A 15,660-nucleotide genomic window follows, 5' to 3' on the forward strand; every position below is an offset into this window, starting at 1 on the left:
AGTCTCCAAATGGTTATTATCTTTGCTGGGATGGATTTATTTCAAGGTTAATTTTCCTGTAGACAATAGATTTTAAAGGTACCAATAAAACCCATTTATTTGACTAAGAAATTATCTTTTTTCACACAAATGAAATTTTGTGTTTGGTTATAGACAATTCATTGATCTGACAGGAAAATCAGTTTCATTTGTTTCACATGTTCTATGTTTGAAATCTGTGTTTTATTTTCATCAAAAAGTCTCTATCGAACATTTCTTCGCATACTGCATTGTAATGATTCGTGTCTGGAAGTTTGTACATATATTATGCAGTTCGCTGGATCACACTTCACCGTGAAATGTTGTATCGGAAATATAATATGGTCCTATATTAAAGACCGTCCAACTTCTTTGGGTCGTATAGTACTGAGATAAAATTCATGTCTAAATAAAACATGGTTCTTGTCAGTTGACATGAAGCCAGCGGCAAATAAATGTTTAACATAGCCGATATACTAGATTATTTGTTAGTTTAGATTAGGTTAAGTTAAGTTAGGTTAGGTTAGGTTTTCATTCTTGAATTCATGAATTTTGCCAAAATCGAATATGAAAATTGGCGCGGTTCACGCCTGGCTTCCTGTAAACCGATTTATATAACACATGTAATAAAAACTACCGAAATACAATGGAAAGACAGTAGAAAATAGGTATGTAATTAAAGGTTAGAAATACAGAACAACGCATAACAGTACAAGGTCATCTCTTTCCGATTAGAAAGCTCTAGGCGAACTGTGCTACGGTGAAATGTAATACGTTCAATTTACATGTAAACGTCCTGATTTGATATTTTGTGATGAATTTTGTTGTCATATTCCTTTCTTTTTTACACAACTGCGGCAAACGAAATTGTTACACTCAAAGACTTACATATGACGCGGTTTTGTTTAACATTAAATAAAAACTTTATAATATTATTGTAAAATATACAGACAGTGTTTCGCGGCCAAGAAAAGTTTCATAAATGCTGCTGAAAATAATTAGGTATGTCGGTTTCTGAGGAAGCGTCAACAAAAATGGTCACTATGTGAGGTGACGTTTAATTGGATAATGGTGTGAAGATTAAATTCTTTAATGAAATTTAATTGAAAACATTAGAAGCACATAATTATTCTTTGTAATTTATTAAAATTTTAATAACAAAACATGAATATTTACAAATAATAATAAATACCATATCGAGGGTATACTTGCAGAACGCATTAAGTGAGTTTTTGCTGTTTTTCTGTTTTAAATGCCAAAATTCTTAGAATTTTACGCTCTACGTTCTGGTAAAACGCACTTAGTCATAGGATATACTGGTAAGAAAATAGAAACTGCATTAAGTCATATTGTTATTTTTTTATACTGACAGAAAGCATTATATGACCTATAATGCGTTCTGTGTGTACAAAATACAGGACTTGTAACATGGCATATGCATTAAGTATGACATAATGCATTCTGTCAGTACAAATTTTGTCAATAGATGTCACCATAGGGCATAGGCCATACCTTTGCAATTTTAATTCATCTGTCTTTAGTGATTAGTGAAACAATACATTGAACCATTTGAAGAATTTATTAGAATGGCTTCGTCTCAAAGAGCAAAACATAATATATTAAAGATGTGTTGGATTTGTTCTTATGATCGGAAAAAAGATTACATTCTAAAAAATGTTGAGATTAAAATTCCCGTTGATAGAAAACCAAGGAATGAAAAAAGGAAATCCAGACAAAACTAAAGAGTTATTTCTTTTTCAAGAGTGGACAAAAAGTCAGAGTCTGAAATTTTTTTTTAGAGTACTTTACACATTTTAAATAGATCAGTAATTCACGCATTTAAAGGACAAGAAGACGTGGGAGTAAAGTTTACGTTACACGATCAAATGAGGTAAACATCCCCCTATTCACAAAACAAGCAATTCATTTCAATTCATTTAATTCAATTCAATTCAATTCATTTATTTTTTTTACATATTGTGGACATTACAAATTATAAGTTTAAGACGTTCACAACATGACATTTAGAAACAAAGATATATAAATATAACGTAGGTGGAATATATCAACACCCGAAGCAATTTCGTTGAACATAGTTATCACTCTCCCAATATATATATAAGGTAATATTTAGACAGTAACTTAAGAGGACGTTCTACAGAATTGGCCTTGAGAATTGAAAATATGATTTTTTAACATGTGGTCCATAATATCTGGTCTATTAGTTAATATAAAAAGGTCGTGTCAAAGTTGTTTGTGTTAATAAATTTGCTCTGTGACTGATCCGACTCATATTTCACATTTATTTCATCAGGGCTGTCGAAGACATAAATCATAATATATATTTATAATTTTAAATTTTTATTTATAATATATATTATTTAAGTTTTGTGCACCTAATGCCGGGTCCACACTGGCAACAAGTTAATTTGCTGGCAACCTCGTTAGATTTTACGATAATTATTGTAAAATTTCTTAAGCAATTATGGTAAGTATCGTAAAATTTAATGAGGTTGCCAGCAACTTGTTGCCAGTGTGGAAATGGCTTAATATCCACTGTGGTTCACGTAGTGGCATGGACCTGGGGTTAGCTAATTCAGGAAGTCAACACCCATGATAGAATTTTTTCCAGTTTTGGTTGCATTATATTCCAAAACTCTTCTGTAAAAATCGTTTCCGAGTTTATAAATGGAAATTTCTCGGTGTACACTGTACATAGTAAACAAACCTACGAATAAAAAAAGACAAAAAGGAACATACTGATTCATCGCAGTAAAATCTGGTAATCAAATTCGCCATTTTGAAAAGCGACGATTTTGCGTAAACAAATATCACGTGGTCTGTACGTGTGCGGCAAACTTCGAATGTGTTTGTAATTTTGTGCAAAGTGCGAATGTAATGTTTTCAAATAATTGATATGGATTAATTATACCATCGTATTATTTTCTCGAAATCATAAACATACTATAATAGTATTTGAGTATCAACCTATGTTCAATTTGAATTGGGTTATAATAATAATATACCCGTATATATATCAATAGTATGTTTGCTACAAAATCCACCCAAGTTATCAGTACGTACTTGCACAGGTTTGATTAAAAACCATGATGAAATTAACATTTAAAAAATATGAATGCTTAATATTATTTTGACAGCCCTGTTTTCTGATCGGCTTCATCTCGCAGGTGTTCATAAAATAATAATAATTCTCCGCGCGGCAGAAATTATCAGTAATAATAATAATATTTCTTGAAATAAAATCTCCGATGATTAGTGATTTTTGCGAAAAGATCGATTTAAATTGACGTAGTTACGACGCCGAGGTCCTTTTTATACTGAATTATATTTGAACGGCGGGCTCTTCAGCGGGCCCTTAACAATTTGCAAAATGTATAGCCTGTGTAAAGACTATTGCACAGAAAATGGCGTATCACCAGTGACACAGATAACCTATCGTAGAGTGTTCGTTTTTCAAACCAAAAAAGGACCAGTGCACATTTTGTAATAAATACAAAGTAAGTTGCCCCGAAGACAACATCATAATGGAAGAAGATTTTCAGAGTCATTTGAATAGGAAAAATGAATGTCATTCTGAAATAGAAAAAGATAAGGATATGTCCAATAATGATTCCTTATTCATGACTGTAACATACGATCTTCAGAGTGTGTTACATATGTCAATCCATTATCTAATGCAGGGGCGGGCAAACTTTTTGGATGGAGGGCCAAATTCAAGAATTCAAAATGAGCGGCGGGCCGCAAGTAAAATACCATTTTTAGATATACAGTATTTATTATCACGAAAAATAAGCATTACAAAAAAAATAATGAGAAGAATGAAACTGTTGTACATTTTTGAACATTTTTTTAAATTTAGGTGAATTTTGTAGTTGATATTCTCAAAACTGCTAGTAAATGGGCATCGGAGATATTTCGCACCGTGAGTGTAAAACCATAGCAAGTGCAAATTTTTCAATTTCGAGATTTAAATGCAAAACAACTGCAAAAGTCATGAACTTGATAATGTAAAAGTGAAGTTACTGCAAACTTAAAAATTTTCATTAGAAAAGACAGATATTTGGGTTTTACAATACAAAGATTTACTTCCATTGTTAATGTAAAACCATAGTATCTGCACATGATTCGGTTTTACATTATCTATGACTAATTGTGAAACCCGAGCATCAGACGCATTCTTTTGGTGTATTCAATGTGGCATTGTTTTTATTATTGTGATAGCAGGCAATTATTGAAATGATTCAGTGTTAAGACTTTGATAACGCATCCAGACGTATTCTACAACACATTATTGTTTCCTTTGATTCAAGTAATATAGTGCAGTGTATTTTGTTTTAATCAAATATGAGTTTAGGAGTAGAATGATGGTGGAGTTAGCTTTAAAAGCTGAAAAACTTCTAAAAAGGTAAGACATTGTGATACATATTATACTAAAATGATATACAAAACTAACCTTAATATTATTATTGTAATGAAACTTATTATTATCGACTTATCTTATGTATGTATTAAAATATGCACCTACAATAATAAACTCTTTCAATTAACTCAACAGTATATCAATCAGATCTCAGATATTTTTGTTTTTGCAATGTTACAGATTTTGAAAAATGTGACAAGTACATTTCCTGATGCTGAAGCACCCATGTTGGATATTGATAAGGATGCTGCTAGTTCGCAAGAGGAACAATACCCATTATAATATAGGTTTTTTTCAAACAAACAAGGACCCATGTGACTTTTGTGAAAAATATAAAAATTCCAGCAGCGAAGAGAAAAATATAATTCAAGTTAAATATGACACTCATCAAAACAATAAACAGTTATCGAAAACACAGAAGGCGAAAGACGTTGAAGAGGCAGTAGCCAACAATAAAATAGTATGTTGCTATTATCTGCAGGCCGTATTATCAATACCAAATGCCCAGATATCAGTGCTATATTATAAAAGAAAGCTTTCAACCTATAATTTTACCATCTTCGACATTAATAATAAAAATGGTTACTGTTTTGTTTAGCATGAAGGGACTACAAACAAAGGGGCCAATGAAATTGGTTCTTGTGTTTTAAAATTTTGGGAAGACCAATCAATTGGGAAAGAAATCATTTTTTATTCGGATAATTGTGCCGGACAGAATAAAAATAAATTTATTGTAGCAATGTATTTATACGCCGTCCAGAATTTTAATATCCCAAAAATCACACACAAATTTTTGGTCGTCGGACACACCCAGAACGAGGGTGACTCTATACACTCTTGCATAGAGAAACAAAAAAAAAGAGTCTTGAAGTCAGGTCCAATTTATATACAAATACAGTGGATTCCAGTGATTCACTGGAAATTGGCACTGACGAGATTTTTGATTTTCACAAGTTAGTAAATGAAATGGGCAATAATTTTCAACTCAACGAAAATAGTGAAAAGGTTAGTTGGGTAGACATTCGCGTTATTGAAGTGAGGAAAAGCAATCCTTATTGCATGTTCTATAAAAATAAGTATGAAAAAGAAGTGTTTGATGTAATAAATAATAGAAAACGTCAGGGCGGACGTCAATCAGTACAACCTCAACTACACAAAGCATTTATAAAACCACCTCAGATCTCCGAAGCAAAATTAAATGACTTGATTTCCATCAAAATCCTTGTCCATCAAAAGTGATACCAGAAATACACCACAATTTTTTGAAAAAACTTTCATCTACACATTTAAATACAGATTCAGATAATAATTGACGTCGATAAAATTAATTATAAAAACATTACAATTATTGTAATTTGCTATTTTTATTTTGGTTTTAAATTGTATGCATCTATTTTAATAAATTATAGTTAGTAAGCTTAAAATATCAAAATATTATAGGTAAATATCATTCTTGATTTATTTAATAATAATATAATATATTATATTATAATGGTATTACCAAAGTTCCCACTAAAAATCTTACTGCAATTCAGGTAACTACGAAATATCAACATTTTCTATGCGTCATGAAAGTGTAAAACCATAGCAAATGCTAAAACTTATTATGGATTTATTTTAGAAACTCTATTTATCCTGACCAAACGAAAACTTCAAACACTTATATCTCCAAACCATATAATTTGCACATACGTTGGTTTTACACTCACGGTGCGTTGATCGTAAAGAATTTTTATTGAGGTTCATGATCGAAAATGTTTGTTCACATATATATAGGTTGATCCAAAAATAATGAACATTTTTCTTGCATACATACTCTTTAAATTGGTCGAATTTGTCTGAATTAAGGGCATTGTATAATTTGGAGATTTCTTCACGACGATGCAATTCTCTTAAATCAGTGTCACACTGCAGATTAATAATCTCAAGTTGTGGCTCTGTCGGTACACTATCAATATCTATTGAAATCGATGTTCAACGTAGAAAATCGTGGTTACATAGTGTGAGACGAGACACAAGGAATACGTACTGAGATAATACATTTACGAAACAACAAATTCTTCAAATTATGATCTATATTTTTTTTAAAATTATAGAAAAGTTATTCGTAATCACAAATACAATTATCGATGGCGGGCCGCGAAAAAATACCTGGCGGGCCACATGCGGCCCGCGGGCCGCAGTTTGCCCTCCCCTGATCTAATGTAATCGATTATTTATTTTCGGAATAGACAGATGCAACACATACTCTATAAAGTTTATACGTATAAACTTCCCACATGCATAATATTAATATTATGGACGTTTAGATCATGTACATGTGCAGGCGAAAATAAATCTCATTTTATTATTGCCTTCCTTCTTGATTGAAGACTGGCGAGCGACAGGGATTCTTGGAGGCGCCGCGTGGTGTCCATATGCTCCAGCTAAGGCTGCGCGCACACGGCAAAGCGAAGTTTCGGATTCATCCGCCAAACGTCGTTTTCGGGTCGAATGCGTTTTGTTTGCGTTTCGTTTGCGTTTCGTTTACGGCGATATATCGACGATGCTGTCCAAACATCTGGACAGAGAAAACACAGTTTTCAAGGAGATTCATAAACGCCTTTTTTTGAAACTGCACCCTGCTGCGAGAGTATTTATCTCTCATTACAGTGGTGTACAAGGGTAAATAAATCAATATAAAATCAGTACATAATATTGCATTATACCTACATTTATTTTCCCACTATTGCTTCTTTTGGAGCTGGACTGTTTTATATCGATAGCGTTTTGAAAATTACCTATTATTGTGCCTATTATGTATCATCATAAACTTTGTCTGATCAATACTATCGACCGAGGGTACTTGATGGAGTTTGAATTTAAATTCTAATTGATTTAAGTTTTGTACTATTATTATTTATTAATACAATAAAAAAAAAGATTATAAGTTAATACACGAAGAAAGGGTAAAAACCTTATTACCTAGATACCCACTAAGTAAAGGATGAAGTATAAAAACATAATATTGTGAATAATTTGAATACTTGCATTGTTTCTAAAAACTTGTTGTAAATACTATTAATACATTCGGTAGGTAAGCAGTTTTACAAAATAAAATAAAAAGTTTTGACACAGCACAGCTATGAGAAGAAGTATTTCATCAGAAGAAAGGCTCGCCATAACTAAAAGGTAAACTAAACTAAACTAAAAAATATACATATACCTATACAAGTACATAGGCACATACCTATCAATAGTAGTAGGTAGGTATTCATTATTCTCACTACAATATATTATTATTGGTACCCGTTTACATTTTAGTGTATATATATATATATCATCTAGATGAACAGATTTTAAGGGAGATATTTCAAATGTTTATTTATAATATTATGTTTTAAATATTTATTTGATAAAAGATACAATAGGTATAATAATATAATACATTGTTCTAACAAATTATATACAAAACATCTATAAAATATTTTAATTAAATTATATCTGTTTTTTTCCCCATTGCATAAACGCCACTGTGAAATTCTTGATGACACTAATTATTAAGAAAGAAGGATTTTTTCAAATTTTTCGGACTAAAGTAATAAATTATGTCATACAATATGTGCCTTATTGTGTTCTGCAAACTGATAGTAGTAGTCTTTGTTTTCGCCCCTAGTGTTATTATGGAAGAATTTATTTATTGCACTATCCGAAGAATTAAAAAAAAACCTTTTTTTGTCTCAGAGGCCAGTGGCGAACTAAGATGTAAACATTACCTACATATTATTAAGTATTTCTTTTTTACCGTTTTACCTAGATATTTTCATAGTGTAGAAATTATTTCAAATGACTTTCATGCGGTTTTTTGTTAGCTATATGCAAATGCAGACATAGTCCAAATAAGCATTAAGCATTCAAGTGAATCTTTCTGGTTGCAAACAATTCATCATGATTGGGTTTTATTTTTACACTGCCCAGACACGTGGTATGACTTAGATGGTAACCGGACAAAACAGGACATGACAAAACAGAACATGACAAAATAGAACATGACAAAACAGAACATGACAAAACAAAACAATAACAATACAGAACATGATAAAACAGAACAGCCAGGTTTTTTCCGGGTGTTCTGTTTTGTCACATATTATAAATAAACATTTGAAATATCTCCCTTAAAATCTGTTCATCTAGATGATATATATATATATACACTAAAATGTAAACGGGTACCAATAATAATATATTGTAGTGAGAATAATGAATACCTACCTACTACTATTGATAGGTATGTGCCTATGTACTTGTATAGGTATATGTATATTTTTTAGTTTAGTTTAGTTTACCTTTTAGTTATGGCGAGCCTTTCTTCTGATGAAATACTTCTTCTCATAGCTGTGCTGTGTCAAAACTTTTTATTTTATTTTGTAAAACTGCTTACCTACCGAATGTATTAATAGTATTTACAACAAGTTTTTAGAAACAATGCAAGTATTCAAATTATTCACAATATTATGTTTTTATACTTCATCCTTTACTTAGTGGGTATCTAGGTAATAAGGTTTTTACCCTTTCTTCGTGTATTAACTTATAATCTTTTTTTTTATTGTATTAATAAATAATAATAGTACAAAACTTAAATCAATTAGAATTTAAATTCAAACTCCATCAAGTACCCTCGGTCGATAGTATTGATCAGACAAAGTATATGATGATACATAATAGGCACAATAATAGGTAATTTTCAAAACGCTATCGATATAAAACAGTCCAGCTCCAAAAGAAGCAATAGTGGGAAAATAAATGTAGGTATAATGCAATATTATGTACTGATTTTATATTGATTTATTTACCCTTGTACACCACTGTAATGAGAGATAAATACTCTCGCAGCAGGGTGCAGTTTCAAAAAAAGGCGTTTATGAATCTCCTTGAAAACTGTGTTTTCTCTGTCCAGATGTTTGGACAGCATCGTCGATATATCGCCGTAAACGAAACGCAAACGAAACGCAAACAAAACGCATTCGACCCGCAAACGACGTTTGGCGGATGAATCCGAAACTTCGCTTTGCCGTGTGCGCGCAGCCTAAGGGGCGGATATGGGCAAAGAAATTAGTATTACGCCCACAAAATCTGTTAATGCAACATACACTCTGTGAAGGCTCATATAATGATGTTCTTAGGATCCAACTTGTAATAGTCTGTATCTTACTCATTGATGTAGTACTAAATAAAAAAAGATGTGTCACTAGGTATTTAAAATCTTAATCACACTCCATAAACCAAAAAACCTTCCTTAAATATTTCAATGGTAAGGTATCTACTGAAAAATTAGAATCGCAGCTACTCGTATCTCAGAAAAAAAGACAATATATTTTCTCATAATCACTTCGGAATTGGATTGACTATTTGCCTCCCTTGATTTTGTACGTTCAGTTAACTGAACAAATTATTAAAGGTACTCTCCTAAATTCAAAATAACTAATAAATAATATTAAATGTTCACATAATATTTGTATTAGTATAATAGTAGTAAAACTATAAAGCGCTTCGGCCTCACTACACCACTGATCTTAGAGCGTAATGCACAATCTAAAATTTCGATCCTAAGAATAAGTCGCCGAAAAGCATGACTTAACTATAGACAATCCTGAGTATAGAGTTAAGGAATCCTTAACCATAGACTACTTTTGTTATGAACACGCCCCCTTCTGTATTACTATTTACCACTGACAGCTGCTGTCAAAATAAATTCTCATGTCTATAAAACAGTCCATACACTCAAATTCATTTAACAATGTATCTCAATATGGATATTGATATTCTGCTAAAGAAATTTTAGTTATGACAAATGTTTCTGCATTCCGCTCACTGTCTAAAACTATGTAATTAAATAGGTATTGTAAAATGTATTAAGTATATGGAAACGAATGATTATGGAAAAGTGTTCGTCATAACGAGTGATTTTGTTATATAATTATAGTACCTATATCTACATGATGTGAAGAATCGAATGCTACATATTACAATATAAACATTATAAACATATTATTAAATAAAATAAAATTACGTTCGTTATAAAAAAAATCACAAAACTGGTCATACAATAAGCCACAGTGTATCATTCTACGCAACGGCCTCTGGTTTAGTCTGGTATATGGGATCCGTGTTACACAGTGGCGAAGGGTGGAGGTGGGCTGTTTAGATCCGACATGAATAGTACACACTAAATTTTGTCAGTTTGTTTTCATTAAAATAAGACTACAATGAGTAGAGTGTTTGTTATTTTTTTTTAAATTCTATTAACTATTAACCTAATCCATGCCATAGTTAGTAGATAATGGTCAACAAAATGTTCGTTTATCTATAAAATATTTAAATTATGCCATTAACCATACATTTTATTTAACTAGATATTTTATGGATATAATATTTTTTATTGATTATGGTTTGGTTAAAGAGGGCTTAATGAATTAAAAAAAACTAACCAACACCATCTGTAATATTATGTTTTCTTACTAGTGTGCACTATTTTTGTCGGATCGCCCATAGCATACTTTTACTATTACGCTTTGGTTTATGCAGGGCTTAATTGAATTTTAAAAACTAACTAGCACTATTAGAAATTTTTATTCTTAGTTCACTATTAACAAATAAGTATGACTGACAAAGTTTAGTGTACACTGTTTAGGTCGAATCTTAACAGCCTACCTCTACTCCTCGCCACTGATATTGTTGCATGTCTCCACACTGTGACACTAACTTGTGAAATAGTGAATTTGTATTTTAATATTAAAACTATATTGATATTCCGGACACGACGGGTCGTGATTTGTAGAAAAAAATCAGAATCACATAAACTGCAAATAAAGAAAAAAATCTAAAAAAGAGAAGTTGTTCGCGGAAATTCAATAATTAAGAGTTGTGGCACTGCTGTTTCCCGGGTGTCATAAATTTGTTGTATAATAATATACTATCAGCACTTTCAAATGTTTTTGCTTTTAGATTTTTTTTTGTTCGCATTCGAATCCAAAGGGATCCATCCACCCGTGGGTTAATTCAGTTCTATTTTGAATACAGCCAACATAAAACTTTGAAATTTGGTTTACGACTTTCAGGGCGGCTAACCTGATAAAGATGATAGCAGAGTACAGCCGAGCGTCGCTGACCTTTCCAAAAGTTTCGCCATTAAACTTCATTTCGGTATTGCCATAGCTTTGTCAATAATTTAACTTTTAACGTTTAAATTGTAGCTGAAGCGAAAAGTTTGCCAATGTCTCAACACAGCAACAAATTCTCACATAAATCAAGTTATAAAGAGCATTTTAGCTAAATCACGGCACTAATTTCTGATGGTAGTGCCAATTATTGCTTTTATTTAAATTAAAAAAAATATTAAAATTATTTTAGATATGAAAAAAATCATCATTTTCTGTCTTTACCATATTGGAGTGTAAGTAATATTAATAATGTCACTAATATGGTTTAGTGATTAATTATCTCCGTACAAAATCAATAATCACTCTGTATTAATTAACCTAACTATTATAATAAAACGTATCAACAAAAAGTCGATTTTTCAGGAGAGGCAAAACAAACTTTTTTTGGGTTAAACAAGGGTTTTAGCAAAACTGAGTACCTATAGTGGAAAGGTGAAATTTTTATTGTCTTATGATCTATCTATGATCATTCCTCTGTAAATTACTTACCTACTCTAAATAATATTGTATTTAGGATATAATATTTTCATTCCGATTCATTTTCACTATTATTCTCACGAATATCACCACCAATAGTAAGTGTCGCTAGATTTCAAAATCAGCCAAGTCCATAATAGATGAATAGGAGAAAAACAGCTTATTGTTTTCTCAAATACACAGTCACAAGGGTGAAAGTTTATGTTATTTAGAGTATAGAATATTTGAAATTAATAAATTCCACATTTGTATAATGCAGAAATGTAAGAAAGCAGTAGTTCTTCAGCAATTCACAAAAAAGTCAAAAATACCTAAAGGTGGACTTGGCTGATTTTGAAATGTAGCGACACTTGTATTAATTATGAAAATATTATAAAACTGGTGGTGTTGCTATCTTATTACACCGCTCTGACAGAGCATCGTAAGATCGTGATTTTTTCTTTGGCTTATTGGTTGGGGCTTATTAATATGCCTGGATGAGATCAAATTCAATTGGGTTCTAACTTATACTGAGGCGCTGCTGTATCGATATGTACTGCGAAATTCTTGCTCAGATTTTTCATACATGAAGTATTATTTGGTTCATCATTTCTGTATTGGAACCAACAAAGTTTTAACCAGTTTCCCTGGTCTCCATTTGAGTCAATCTTTTTTTGGCAATAAATTTGAAGGCAATGAATTCCGTTGTGTCAAGTTCATTGACGGCGTACTGAGAATAGAATTAGTACACATTAAAAAATATATTTCACAGGATTTGCTTTCTCAAAAAATGACAATTGTGAGAAGTCTTCAACATGCGACTACAGTGACTTCCTGTTATCGCCAATTTGTGTGACAATATGATCGAAATTTAAAGTTTCGCGCCTTCGTTTTACCGAAGAAACATTCCCGCTACAACGAACGTCATGACATTTTAGGTAAATTACAATTAAGGTTCACAGTAGTTTACACACAAATAATCAGTATTCGGACGAATACCTATGTTACACGAGTAGACTTATCGATCCTCTGTCCCCATCGGGAGAAATACATTTTGAATCTTTTCGTTGAGTCGGGAATGAAATATTAGAGAAACCACAATGCAGTAGGTACGTATTCTACATAATTTAATAATAATCAGAATCGGGTTCGTCCGCTTCTATAGGACATTGTGAACTGATACAAAATATACAATATTACATCTATTTATTGTTATTAAATAGCATTTTGAAGAGAGAATTTGTCAGAATTTTATTTAATCACTGTCCATAACAATATCGTCGCCATGAATTCGCCATGAAAAAACCATGAATTCACAATTGAGCAAAGAAAATAAAGGTTACTTGTGTATTTGTAAACTGATCTTCATTTAATGTAAGTATATGAAAAAGGTAGCATGTACACGATTTTAGAAACTATGTGCAATGTTTACAAAAATAATATGGGAAAAAGGTAACAAGTGTAATTATTTAAAAGTGAGTAAGGGCCTTTGTACAAAAAAAAAATAATTTCGTTGCAGAAAAAGGGCACTTGTGAAATTTGTGAAAAATTTAAAAACATGTTGGCAGTGGACAAAGAGGCCCAAATAAATATTTTGGAAGAACACAATAAGCGTAAAGTGGACGCTCGCAAATCAAAAGATGAAGATAAAGCTATTCATAAATGCATATAGGAAAAAGTTAACATGTGACTTGAAACCTCTTAAAAATCAAAAATTGACAAATCATAAAAAAAATAGTAAAGTAATTAGGTCACATGTGTTCCAAATTTCATTTCAAAATTTTAAGTAATAACCTCTCCACGATTTTTTTTCACTCCAAAAACACTTAAAATGCGTTTTTCTCAAAACTCAATTTATGCACAAGTGCCCTTTTGCTTTTGGGGCGACGATATTATTTCCAATAAATAATTTTGTTTTGAAAATTTGTTAGTATAAATAGATGTGGGTACTATTGTATATTTTGTCTCATTGTAGTAGACTAATCCAGTCTTAATTATTATTACATTAGGTATAATATGGAATAAGTAGGTACTATAATATAATATTGTATTTGAAGGGGCGGGCATGACCGAAGAAGAAGAACACTATTACCTAGGTACCTGGATTTTTGTGTGTAATTGCAATTTAAGGTTGGCGATTGTTCACAACAATTGGCGTGAGTATGGGGTCAGCAATTCTGCTCGTGTAATTAGTGGATGACACAAAGACCTTATTATGTGTTTGTATATAACTGCAAGACGGACTAGTTGACCAATTCGTTATTATCGACTTCGACGACTTCGGTCTTCGGCACAAATTAATAAAAGTTTTACGTTATGATAACGCGGCGCTGGGCAAAACAATAATTACCGTTTCTAGAACTGTATTCAGTTCACAGATGTTATATAAAGTTATATTATACCTAGAACCACATCTGCACCGGAACCGTGTGATTATCCAGTAAATAACTTTGCCCGCTATTCAATTTATCGAATGAGGCAAATATCCCTAACTTTAAATTGAACAACTTTATGGTACTTTAAACACTTACTAAATTATGAATATTAATCGTTTTGAAATAGGAAAACATTAAGAGGGGACATGCTCAGCGTAGGTCGAAATGAAGCTTTTATTCTATTTTCAAAGCATGATCCTGGACATTCCTTAAACGTTGTAGATAATCTATTTATATAATTTTGAAGCCTTATTATCCTTTATATTTATTTTAAATATTTCATGACTGCATAAAGTATTTTTATTACATAAAATAGTATTCTTTTTAACCTCTCGCTCTAATGTTTTAGAATATAGTCATATTTCAGTACATAAATGTGCAGTGGTGCTAAGATTTTTTACATTTATTAATCTTTAAACGCATTTATAAAATTATCAGTATAATTTATATCGACATTATTATAGTGAAATATTTACGATTAAAAATTATATTAATAATCTCTGTGATTCGAAATTTGAAAAGAATTTGGCATTTTATTATTCAAAAAATGGGCAAGATTAACACATTTGAAGATAATTCTAAAAGTACTCATTATAAGCTATGTTTTTGACCATTCAAGTGTGATAAACATCCTACGAATAATGATTGCTTTATAATAATTATTGACCTAAGAATAAGGTAGTGTTTTTTTGAAATACGCCGTTTCTTTTGGCATTCCCCAGTGGTTAAGCTACAACATACGGCCGTAAACATATATCGACAAACTATAATTGAAGTAAGGAGTAAAATGACGTTAACGCGTGTGTTTGAACATGTACCTAACCGATTTTTTTTTAACGGTACATGTTCAAACACGCGCGTTAACATCATTTTGCTCCCTACTTCAATTATAGTTTGTGAATTTATGGCTACGGCCGTATATAGTAGCTTAACCACTGGGGAATGCCAAAAGAAATGGCGTATTTAAAAAAAACACTACCTTATTCTTAGGTCAATAATTATTATAAAGCAATCATTATTCGTAGGATGTTTATCACACTTTAAGGCTTCAAAATTATATAAATAGATTATCTACAACGTTTAAGATATGTCCAGGATCATGCTTTGAAAA

Source organism: Rhyacophila brunnea, unplaced genomic scaffold (genome assembly GCF_057557595.1).
Source record: "Rhyacophila brunnea isolate RB1 unplaced genomic scaffold, BYU_Rbru_1.0 scaffold_12, whole genome shotgun sequence".
Taxonomy (NCBI): Eukaryota; Metazoa; Arthropoda; class Insecta; order Trichoptera; family Rhyacophilidae; genus Rhyacophila; species Rhyacophila brunnea.